A 12,916-nucleotide genomic window follows, 5' to 3' on the forward strand; every position below is an offset into this window, starting at 1 on the left:
TGCGTCATGTGCTGTTTGGGGAGGGTTTTTTGGAAGGGACATCCTGCGTGACACTGCAGTGCCACTCCTAGATGGGCCCGGTGTTTGTGTCGGCCACTAGGGTCGCTAATCTTACTCACACAGCTACCTCATTGCGCCTCTTTTTTTCTTTGCGTCATGTGCTGTTTGGGGAGGGTTTTTTGGAAGGGCCATCCTGCGTGACACTGCAGTGCCACTCCTAGATGGGCCCGGTGTTTGTGTCGGCCACTAGGGTCGCTAATCTTACTCACACAGCTACCTCATTGCGCCTCTTTTTTTCTTTGCGTCATGTGCTGTTTGGGGAGGGTTTTTTGGAAGGGACATCCTGCGTGACACTGCAGTGCCACTCCTAGATGGGCCCGGTGTTTGTGTCGGCCACTAGGGTCGCTTATCTTACTCACACAGCGACCTCGGTGCAAATTTTAGGACTAAAAATAATATTGTGAGGTGTGAGGTATTCAGAATAGACTGAAAATGAGTGTAAATTATGGTTTTTGAGGTTAATAATACTTTGGGATCAAAATGACCCCCAAATTCTATGATTTAAGCTGTTTTTTAGTGTTTTTTGAAAAAAACACCCGAATCCAAAACACACCCGAATCCGACAAAAAAAATTCGGTGAGGTTTTGCCAAAACGCGTTCGAACCCAAAACACGGCCGCGGAACCGAACCCAAAACCAAAACACAAAACCCGAAAAATTTCAGGCGCTCATCTCTACTCAAAACACCAAAAGTGAGCTGCTTTCAGCTCAAAATCGCCCAGTGTGTATGAGCCTTAAGTCTACCATCAATCTCCTTTTTCATTATTAATACAGAGTATTATTCTTCATACATTTGCTTAACCTCACCTGTATTTTTGTATACAAGCTGCACAGCATTTTAAATGCATTATATTGAGACAAAAAAATTATACAGTTATCAGTGCTGTCCTTACTTTTGTGACTCTTTATCTAGTACAGTTAGAATCTGAGGTATTGTCATATGTCGAACAATATTTAAGCTTGTTTGTGTCTATCCTGCTGTGCCACTTATTTCGGGGACTGCAGTCATCAGTTTCTTTGTTGAACATTTTCAGACGATGAGTGCCACCTGGTGGCTGCATCTTGAAGTACACTATTGGCTATGTTTCGAAGAATATAACACTTTTTAAAAATAATTTAGAATATATTAGCAATGCAAAGCCCTTGAGTACATATGTATTTTTTATCTGATAAAACATTATTATATGTCACAGGGGCAGAGGAGACATTTGGTAGAATGTGAAACCAGTCTGAGTCTTAAATGTAAACAAACTACGGCTAGTTTTTATCATCATTTTTGGGAGTGTAGGAAAATATGTAAATTTTGGGAAAAGGTACTTTTACTTATTAACTCTGTAATATGTTGTATACTAACTTGTGACCCATTAGCGAAGCTTTGTTTCAGTTTTTCAAACTAGTAACTAGGCTCAGTTTATTAGCCATATTTATATTTATTAGTTTATTATTTGGTGGTCATTCCGAGTTGTTTGCTCGCTAGCTGCTTTTAGCAGCATTGCAAACGCTAGGCCATTGCCCTTTGGGAGTGTATTTTAGCTTAGCAGAATAGCGAACAAAAGATTAGCAGAACTGCTACTAAATATTTTCTTTCAGTTTCTGAGTAGCTCCAGACCTACTCCTAGATTGCGATCAGCTCGGTCCGTTTAGTTCCTGGTTTGACGTCACAAACACGCCTTGCGTTCGGCCAGCTACTCCCCCGTTTCTCCAGACACTCCCGCGTTTTTCCCTGACACGCCTGCGTTTTTTAGCACACTCCCGGAAAACGCTCAGTTACCACCCAGAAACGCCCCTTTCCTGTCACTCACCAATCAGCAGTGCGACTGAAAAGCGCTGCACAGACAACAGCAAAACTGCTAAGTTTTTAGTTAAATAACTAAGCGCATGCGCGCTGCGTACTATGCGCATGCGCATTTAGCAACAAATCGCAGCATAGCGAAAATCGGCAACGAGCGAACAACTCTGAATGACCGCCTATGCCTTTTCTTACACTTGTTTTGATGGTTGCTAAGGAGGTTATATTCAGTGCCTGAGTAAACACTGCGAAGGCCCCTTAGCAGTCGAAATCTCAGGCCCCCCTCACAAATTTTCTTCTAATACGTGTTTAATTTTACCAACCAACAGTCTACAATCTGGAAACTGTAATGTGAATTTGATATCTGTGGTTTATGTACCTTAAGTTGTTATGGGTACATTACATAATTACAGTATTTTCTCTATAGAGTCTGTGAAGACATGAGGGTAAAACTTTATTTGTGGTGTTTCATTCTCTGTAGCAAGTAATATACTGTTTAGCCCTCAGTTCCCATGTCTCTCTGGCTTGTGTCACTATTACCCCATGTGCGTGTTCATTTGTTAGCCTATGTATTCTGAACTATAATCTTACTCAGGTAAATACAGGTGTGCTGTGACCTGGCACATAGTGCTGTCATGTTATGTTATTTTAGGAGAATGCCATTCTGTGTATGACGTTACAAGCAGAGGCGGAACTACCGGCAGTGCAGGCAGTGCACTGCACTGGGGCCCGCCTCTGTCCAGGGGCCCAAGCATGTAATGAGTCAAACTGACTCATTACATGCCGCTGTGCGCTGCGGGCAACCGCTGCCCGCAGCGCACAGCCGCCCGGCGAAGAGAGGAGAGGAGAGGAGCAGCGGTACTACAGACGGGGGAAGGAGGAGGAGGGAGGCTGAGAAGGGAGCCGCAGCAGCGCTTTGTTACTGGTGGAGGCGCTGCTGCTGCTGCCCCTCTGCTTCCCTATAGGCTGTCTTCCGAGAACAGCCTATAGGGAAGCAGAGGGGCAGCAGCAGCAGCGCCTCCACCAGTAACACAGCGCTGCTGCGGCTCCCTTCTCAGCCTCCCTCCTCCTCCTTCTCTCCAGCCCGGGAATCGTCTCTGACGCTGCACCGAGGAGCCTGAGCCAGCGGAGAGGGTAAGTATAATTCTTCTTTCTTTCTTTCTTTCTTTCTTTCTTTCTTTCTTTCTTTCCTTCTTTCCTTCTTTCTTGTGCCTGCCTGCCGCAATGTGTAAAAATGGGGGACTACCTGCCGCACTGTGTAAAAATGGGGGACTACCTGCCGCACTGTGTAAAAATGGGGGACTACCTGCCGCAATGTGTAAAAAGGGGGGCATACCTGCCGCAATGTGTAAAAAGGGGGGACTGCCTGCAGCAATGTGTAAAAAGGGGGGACTGCCTGCAGCAATGTGTAAAAAGGGGGGACTGCCTGCCGCAATGTGTAAAAAGGGGGGACTGCCTGCCGCAATGTGTAAAAAGGGGGAATCAGCCTGCCGCAATGTGTAAAAATGGGGGACTGCCTGCCGCTATGTGTAAAAAGGGGTAATCTGCCCGACGCAATGTGTAAAAAGGGGAATCTGCCTGCCGTAATGTGTAAAAAAGGGGGACTGCCTGACGCTATGTGTAAAACAGGGGGACTGCCTGACGCTATGTGTAAAAATGGGGAATCTGCCTGCTGCTATGTGTAAAAATGGGGAATCTGCCTGCCGTAATGTGTAAAAATGGGGACGCTGTCTGCCGTAATGTGTAACAAGGGCACGCTGTCTGCCGTAATGTGTAAAAATGGGGACGCTGTCTGCCGTAATGTGTAACAAGGGCACGCTGTCTGCCGTAATGTGTAACAAGGGCACGCTGTCTGCCGTAATGTGTAACAAGGGCACGCGGTCTGCCGTAATGTGTAACAAGGGCACGCTGTCTGCCGTAATGTGTAAAAAGGGCACGCTGTCTGCCGCTATGTGTAACAAGGGCACGCTGTCTGCTGTAATGTGTAAAAAGGGCACGCTGTCTGCCGTAATGTGTAACAAGGGCACGCGGTCTGCCGTTATGTGTAAAAAGGGCACGCTGTCTGCTGTAATGTGTAAAAAGAGGAATCTGTTCGCTGTAAGGTGTAAAAGGGTCTCTACCTGGTGTAGTGGTGCTACTGTGCGGCGTAATTTGAATAATGGAGACTACTGTGTTGGTATTATTTTGTGGCCACACCCCTTCCCCACGAAGCCACGCCACTATGTATTTTTGCGCGCGCCTACGGCGCGCACTGCCCCTGGGGTGGACTTGGATGGGGGGGGGGGGGCCCAAAGCATTTTGTCGCACCTGGGCCCACCGCTTGCTTGTTCCGCCACTGGTTACAAGTTATCATTGATAAGCCTATTGAGTCCATCTATTATCCTTATACGGTCACACAGGAAATAAACATGAGGGACAGGTAATCTCTCTCTGAATATACTCCTCCACAGGGGACAGTCAGGACTTAAACCAATTTCCCTGTCATTGTTCCTTCTGTTTACTTTCTTCTGTTAAACCCTGGGCTCTGACAGACAACTCTGAGCCTGACCCAGCATGTCGTCAGCAGGAGAAGACCAGCTGCGGGAGGGAAGAGGGAGATACATGAAATGGGATCCCACCAATCAGGAACCTGTGCATCCTCCCAAGATGAGCACGGCATCATGAGCATTTGGAAGAGGTTGCGCAGGTCAGCTCCTGATATTAGTCGCAGGACTTTGGCTAAGGGGTGATATTCTGCCAGGGGAATTTACTACAGGCCCTCATTCCGAGTTGTTTGCTCGCTAGCTGCTTTTAGCAGCCGTGCAACCGCTATGCCTCCGCCCTCTGGGAGTGTATCTTAGCTTAGCAGAAGTGCGAACGAAAGGATTGCACAGCGGTTACAAAATAATTTTGTGCAGGTTCAGAGTAGCTCCAAACCTACTCCTAGCTTGCGATCACTGCAGACTATTTAGTTCCTGTTTTGACGTCACGAACACGCCCTGCCTTCGGCCAGCCACACCTACGTTTCTCCAGCCACGCCTGCATTTTTATCTGGCACGCCTGCGTTTTTTCACTCACTCCCTGAAAACGGTGAGTTACCACCCAGAAACACCCACTTCCTGTCTATCACTCTGCGGTCAGCAGTGCGACTGAAAAGCGTCGCTAGACCTTGTGTGAAACTACATCGTTCGTTGTAAGAGTACGATGCGCGTGCGCATTGCGCCGGATACGCATGCGCAGAACTGCCGTTTTTTTGCCTGATCGCTGCGCTGCGAACGAAAGCAGCTAGCGATCAACTCGGAATGACCACCACTGTGTATTCTCCAGTGGACAAATCTGCTATCACTGCTGTGTGGACTCAATGATACAGTAGTTCTGGTGTCTGGACCTGTTTATCTGTAACTTCTGTGTGGAATTGCTGTGGACCTAAAGCTTCTACTGGGACTTACTATCTGGACTACTACCTGTGTATTGTTTCTGTGCTATATTTACCTCTGTTTCCTGTTAATTATCTATTCCTGTGTGCAGTGAGAAATAAACCATAACTTTGGTTTTATCGGCTCTGGGTCTGGGTGATTGAAAGAACCCCGTATCCACTATCCTCACATCCTCACAGAGTCTTTAATGTAAAGTTTTCATTTCTTTGAGTTGATTGATTGAGCTGAATGTTTTCCTATCAAAGACAATGGGGGTCATTCTGAGTTGATCGCTCGCTAGCTAGTTGTAGCAGCCGTGTAAACGCTATGCCGCCACCCACTAGGGAGTGTATTTAGCTTAGCAGAAGTGCGAACGCTTGTGCAGTCGAGCTCTGCAAAAACAGTTTGTGCGGTTTCTGAGTAGCTCTGAACCTACTCAGTGCTTGCGATCACTTCAGCCTATTCGTGTCCAGATTTGACGTCATACACCCACCCAGCGAACGCCCAGCCACGCCTGCGTTTTTGCAGACACTCCCTGAAAACGGTCAGTTGACACCCAGAAATGCCCCCTTCCTGTCAATCTTCTTGTGGTCGTCAGTGCGACTGAAAACTTTGCTAGAACCTGTGCACAATCACAACAAACTTTATACCCGCACGTCGCACGTGCGCATTGCGGTGCATACGCATGCACAGAAATGCTGATTTTTAGCCTGATCGCTGCGCTGCGAACAACGACAGCTACCGATCAACTCGGAATGACCCCCAATGTACAGTATACTGGACTGTGGATTGTTTTTGTGCTCTGGTAACAACATTTTCCTTTCCTTCTTTGGAAGAGGTATACTACAGTCCAGAGACTACTTCGGCTTGGATTCCTTAACAAAATTGTCAGTACAAGACTGGTACACATATGGACCTAGGGCCTAATTCAGACCTGATCGTAGCCCTGCTCGAAGCTATGATCAGGCAAGCTGACATGCGGGGGGACACCCAGCACAAGGCTAGTCCGCCCCGCATGTCAGGCCCGCACCCCCATTACCCCGCAGAAGTACAAATGTATTTCACAGCGGCAGTGCTTTTGCACTCCAGGAGTAGCTCCCAGCCAGTGCAGCTTTTGCGTGCTGGCTGGGAGCTATTCGTCGCTGCCTGGGTCGCAGCATCTGCGTGTGACATCATGCAGCCACTGCAGCCTCCCCCCCGCACGGTCCGGCCATGCCTGTGTTGGCCAGACAGCACCCACAAAACGGCGGCCAAGCGCCGCCGTGCCGCCCCCTCCCGCCCAGCGACCACCTCTGCCTGTCAATCAGGCAGAGACGATTGCTAGGCAACGACAGCCGTCGTATGTCAGCCATGCGCCAGCGCACTGCGGTGTCGGCGCATGCGCACTTCTGACCTGATCGCTGCAATGAATGGCAGCGTGCAAACAGGTCAGAAAGACCCCCCTAATTCAGCACTAGTGTTATACCCGTACTAAATAGTACGACTATGGACTGTGCCTGGACGGTCTTTCAGGATACTTTTGATGCTCAAATCTGATTCCCTGGAATAACTTCACGGCCGATTGATTCTAAATAACAATTTTATTAGCTATTGCTACGCATCTGTAGTTTCCCCAACCTCCATGACCAATATATTGTAACAATACCGTAATATCAAAATACAGTTACAATGTTTTAATGATACCAACTGGTACTATCAATAATACTAATACAATTTATTATGCTGGAACGTTATTTTTCCATTCCTACTCCAAACAGTCTAAGATACAACACTGTTACAGGTATTGAGTATGGTAAATTACTTACTAACCTTAAGATATGGTACTAAATGAACATTTATATATTAGCATTGGTGTCCCTCTGAGTACTCTAATTATTTCGTTGGTGCACATGCGGAGAAGTCTTTATGGTACCAATGAAACAGAGTTAATTCCCTAAAGCCTCCAAATAGTCTAAGAAGCTTTCCTGCTTTATTTTGTAGCTAGACTACTTCAGATGCATTGTAACTCCTGGCAAAGATTATGTAACAGACTGTCGCAATTGGTTACATTACTACGAAGTGACTGCGGTCTCAAGGGCACCGGAATCTCTCCTGAATAACTTGGTCGTTATCTCTCTCCGCTATTCTGCAGTAAATTAGCTAATTTGAGAGATGCTGAACTCCTAGGTGATGCTAGCAAGCTTCAATCAGTTATGCCTTATTCTGTAGCCTGCCACCTCCGACTGTAGAGATCTGCTGCACTGCAATTAAGTTTGGCCAGATGACTGAATCTGCAGCTATCGGTTTTCTCCATCGCTATCTCTGCGCCTTAGCTGAGCGACGCATTTCCATGGCAAACTCGTGGCGGATTCCCTTTTATATCTCAACCAGCGTTAATCAGTCCTGTATAGTTGGATACTATTATTATATTCCCTTCAATACGCGGACACAGTAGGTCATTTGCTATTGGAGTACTGCAGGGGTACAAAATACTTCTAAAATCAATCTGGAGCAACTGCGGTTATTTATTTCTGTTGCCTTTTACACTTACGGTTAATGTACAGGGGAGACTCTCTCTATGCAGGATAAGATGACAGACTGAACGAATGGACGACTAATATGGCAACTAATTCCTGTATTTATACTGTGAAGGCTATATGTCTCTCATTCGGTTCAAAGTCTGGCTACCATAAATTGTCTGACTGACTTTGTACTGTTACCACGAAGTAGTATTTTGCCTTTTTAATACTGACCGGTACTTTGACTAAAAGTACTCCTCCAGTGTCCCTGAGCGGCAAATCTCTGCACTATTGTGTGATGAGTGACTGGAATAAACACTTTCAAATGTGGTGCCACTGTATAATCGATGGGTTAATTCTCCTGAGGCAATGGTGTAAACCTCCATCTTTCAAAGGCCTTTTTTTTACCTTTGTGCAATTTCTACGGGGCCCACCTTTTCACCTTATATGGGGTGTGGGTGTGACACTGCCTCCCTCTCTGCCCGATAAATACACTCACGACTCTCGTCGGGTTGGTCACTCGTTCTTGGTCATCTCCCTATCTGCATCACTGGGTCAGAGCTCTCCGCCTGGCCGCCGTCTCTGCTGCAGCGTCTTTCCTGGCTGCGTCTGTGACCGGGACCTGCCGTTGTCTATGAGCTGCTCACCGCAGCTCTCCGCTCGTCCTCCGCACTGCTCAGTCTCCAGATGCCGCCGTGCTGGGGCCGGATCAGCCGCTTGGTGCCGTCTCCCTCTGCCATGCCGTCCTTTTCTCCGTCCTTTCCTCCGATGATCTCGCTCCGCTCAGCCTCCAACGGTCAGTTCCTTCCCCTTTTGTAGCCTCTCTCCCCTCGCGGCTCTCCTTGCCGCTCACCGCACGAGCCCCCTGTCCCTTGTGCAGGCTCACAGCTCAGTCCCTGGGTCCACGTGCCTATATTACTGCTGGGCCACCAACTGTTCCACCTACCCTATACACCCTCCATGAGGGGTTTGTAATAAAAGTATCTTCCCTCTGTGAGGGTAATAGTATTTTAATAACTCTTACCCTATATCCACATAATAATATACATATATTTACATTTACAATAAAAATATTCCTAATACCAGGGTATTACATGCCTCCCGGCTAAAAGGATGCGTGTCCTCACGCGATGTTAACATTAATTAAGGATTACACCAAACGTCCTTAATTCTGGTGTACAATTCAAGAATAATACCTACATACATTAATTTATAAATGTAGGAGTTATCAATACATATCACCGCATTTCATTCACGATACCTTAAGGGTAATGTGCCTTTGGTACTGCATTTTGACCTCCTGTTTGTTGGGGAAAATACCTCAACCTCGGCCTGGCCTTTTCCTACACAAGAAGAATTATTACATTTAATCGGCTTTACTACCACGGGTTCTGGGGTTACGCTCTCCACGAAGTACGGCGGAATGGTGCCGCTCATAAATGTTAGGAGTTCCATGGGTTCATGTAAGGGAATGCCCTCGGAGGCTCCCTGTCTATCTGCCTGAGCTGAATCTTCTCCTATCCTCTGGATTTCCACCCCGCAAGGTTTTAGGTGGTCCCTGGATACAACTTTGACTGGCCCTTCGCGCCCAAGATGGATCCGATAAGTATAGTTATTTCCACTGACCACTTCATAGGGAACATCCTCCCACATGGTATCAAGTTTGCTACAACAATGGTTCTTCTTCCAGACTTTGTCACCAACTTGCAAAGGAGTAGCTCAGCCGTGGGCATTGTAGTACTTCTCTTGCCGTTGATGTACGACCTCCATCCTCGACTCCAAAATCTCTCGAGCTGTCTTGATTCGATGTTGGTGTTCACGTACCCAATCAGATTGTAAATCAATGGGTTCATTTATTTCAGGGCACAGTTCCAAATCTTTGGGCAGTTTGCCCTGTCGGCCAAAGAGTAAGAAAAGAGGTGCGAACCCCGTAGAGCAGTGTTCGGTGTTATTATACAAGTAAACCAATTCTGGTAGATAGGTCAGCCACTGGGCGCGTTTCTCCGCTGATAAACTTCGTAGAAGTCCGATAATAGTTTAATTGGCCCTTTCGCATAACCCATTCTCCTGTGGATGGTATGCTGTCATTCGGATTTTCTTACATCCATACAGTGAGCAAAGTTCGTGGAACAACTGAGACTCAAATGCGGGTCCTTGATCCGTTAGGATTCTTTCAGGATACCCATATGGGCGTGCGAACTGTCTCATGAAAATGTCAGCTGTAGTTTTGGCGGTCATATCACGGGCTGGTACGACAGTTAGAAATTTACTGAAATGATCAGTGATAGAGCGTATTGGAAGCCACTGTGACTGGGTTCGAGCTTGACATGGTCTAAGGCCACAATCTCCAGCGGCCTGCAGCTTTTGATGGGATGTAGTGGATCCCTTTGTCTGACATCCGAATGGCGCTTAAGGCTACAGGTCACACAATCACAGCACCATCTTTCAATATCCATTTTCATGCCGACCCAGAAATATCTCTTCCTGAGCACAGCCTCGGTCTTCTGAGTACCGAAATGACCGGACTGGTTGTGGTAGGAATCTAATATGAAGTTAACTTTTGACCGGGGTACTATAACCTGTGTAATAGGCTTATGAGTGGGAGGGTCCAGGCTGGTTCGAACTATAAGCCCCTTTTTGAGTTGAATCCGGTCCCGATGTCGGAGCAACTTTACTAATTCCGGATCCGCCTCATTTCTCTGAGCCTTGCTTAATCGTTCTTTTCGCTGAATGATGTCCATCAGTTGAACTAGTACCATGCTTGCTTTTTGAACTTTTTCCCAATCAAATGGCAGAGGATCGGGCTCAGGACTCTCTGGCCTGAGGACGGGGGGACAACAACCGGGTCAGAGATAACCGTTTGACACGTTCGTCTCAATGGTCGAAACTGGGGAATCTCTACGTCTTCTGCGTGGTCTTTCTCTTCTTCAGCCAGGTCGATAGTGGGTAAGCGGGATAGGGCATCAGCATTTCCATTGGACCAACTCTGTCGGTAGGTGACCGTGTAGCAGAAGTTTGCTAAGCGAGATACCCATCTTTGTTCAAGTGCTCCCAGTCTAGCATTGGACAGATGCGCCAGTAGGTTATTATCTGTGACTATTACGAAAGGGGTGGCAGCTAGGTAGTTTTTAAACTATTCGGTAATGGCAAAAATTGGGGCAAGCAGCTCTAGTTTAAACGTTCTGTAGTTTTCCTCATTCCGTTCGGTCTTACGTAAGCCCCTACTGGCATAGGCGATGACTCTTTCCTTTCCGTCTTGTATCTGGGACAATACTGCTCCTAGTCCCTGATGGCTCGGTCAGTGTACACTTGGAAAGGATTGTCGTAATCAGGGTAGGCGAGGATGGGAGCTTCAATCAGGGTGGCCTTCAATTGATTAAAGGAGCTTTGGTGTTCCTCCAACCAGATAATTGAGTCGAGCTCCTCTTCTCTTTTCCCGATCTTCCCCGTAAGAGTTCATGAAATGGGGTAGCGATGTTAGCGAAATGCTCTATAAACCATCTATAATAGCCTACGAAGCCTAGGAAGCTTCGAACTTCTTTCACCGTTTGTGGCACCGGCCAGTCCCGTATTGCTCTGATTTTTTCCGGATCGGGTTTCACCCCTTCCGCGCTGACTATATGTCCCAGATATTGGACTGCTGGTTTTAACAGATGGCATTTTGACGGCTTGAGCTTTAACCCTGACTTAGCCAACTGGATAAATACTTCCTCGAGATGCTGAAAATGTTCCTTGTATGTTTTGGAGAATATGATCACATCATCCAGATATAGAAGAACCATTTTATAATTACGATGTCCAAGACAGTGTTCCATCACTCTCTGGAATGTGGCAGGAGCATTACAGAGTCCAAAGGGCATCCGGTTGAATTCAAACAGCCCCATCGGGGTAGTGAAAGCAGCTTTTTCCCGGTATTCGGGATCCATCGGAATTTGCCAATATCCACTTGTAAGATCCAACGTGGAAAAGTATGCTGCTGTTTTTAAAGCTGTTAGTGATTCTTCAATTCTGGGCAGTGGGTAGGCGTCTCAATGTGTGACTGCGTTTAATTTGCGATAGTCCACGCAAAAGCGGAGACTACCGTCCTTTTTCCTCACAATGACGATTGGAGCCACCCAAGGACTGTGACTCTCCTGGATCACACCAGTCTCTTCCATTTCCGCCAGCATAGTCCGAACAGGTTGATACATAGCAGGTGGTAAGGGTCTATGTCTCTCTTTAATAGGAGGGTTCGTCCCAGTGGGAATGTGATGTTGGACATTCTCCGCTAGTCCAAAGTCGGTAGGGTGTTGGTTGAAGGCCACGGCATTCCGTTGCACCACTTCGAGTACCCCTCTTCGCCACTCCCCTGGAGTATCCGTATCCCCGATCTGGATATCGTTCCACCATGGCACCTCTGTTCCAGTCTCTTTCAACTGTTCGATCATCGCGCCCTGACTCACTGTTGACACACTCTTCCCAAGTATATCTTGGAAATCTACCTGGATCACCTCGGGCTACGGGGCAGTGTTTAATGATACGGATCGGGTAACTATGTGGGTTGAGGACACTAACTGGCACTCTTCCTCGCTCCACTTTTGCCAAGGTCCGGGCTACAGTGAAGGGCTGTGGCCCATCCGCGTCACATGATTCAATCACCGCCTCATAGTCCTTTCCACCTGGCCCAATTCTGGCCTTACACCAAATTACATGCTCCGAGTTTGGCAATAAGAGCACCAGGCGCCTATCAGCAATCCTGACTTTCCCGACTTCCCCAAAAGCATTGGTGAACTTCTTATGTCCCTCGATGAACCACACCGTCTACTGTGACACCTTCTGTTCTCCAGGAGCAGCAGTTTGCATTTCCATCTTTAACGCCTCCACCAGTTCATCTGAACAGTTCTTTAGGACATTCATACCCAGTATCGCTGGGGGTAAGTGCTCATTCCAGTTGGTGGTTATCAGGCACCCCTGTCTCGGAAGGTTTGCCTGGCCGATCTTTAGTCCCGCCTCCCAATAGCCCCGGTAGATAATCGGCTGACCGTTACTTGCCAACAGTTGTAACCAAGTGGCAGGTGGTGTCACTATTTCTCTCTCGTCCCAATGTCGGCAAAACTCCGGCAGCTGAATAGTGGTGACCTGTGAGCCCGTATCTAATAGGGCCATTAATTCCACGTCATTGACCCTGATCTTCAA

Source organism: Pseudophryne corroboree, chromosome 6, assembly GCF_028390025.1.
Source record: "Pseudophryne corroboree isolate aPseCor3 chromosome 6, aPseCor3.hap2, whole genome shotgun sequence".
In the NCBI taxonomy this organism is placed as follows: Eukaryota; Metazoa; Chordata; class Amphibia; order Anura; family Myobatrachidae; genus Pseudophryne; species Pseudophryne corroboree.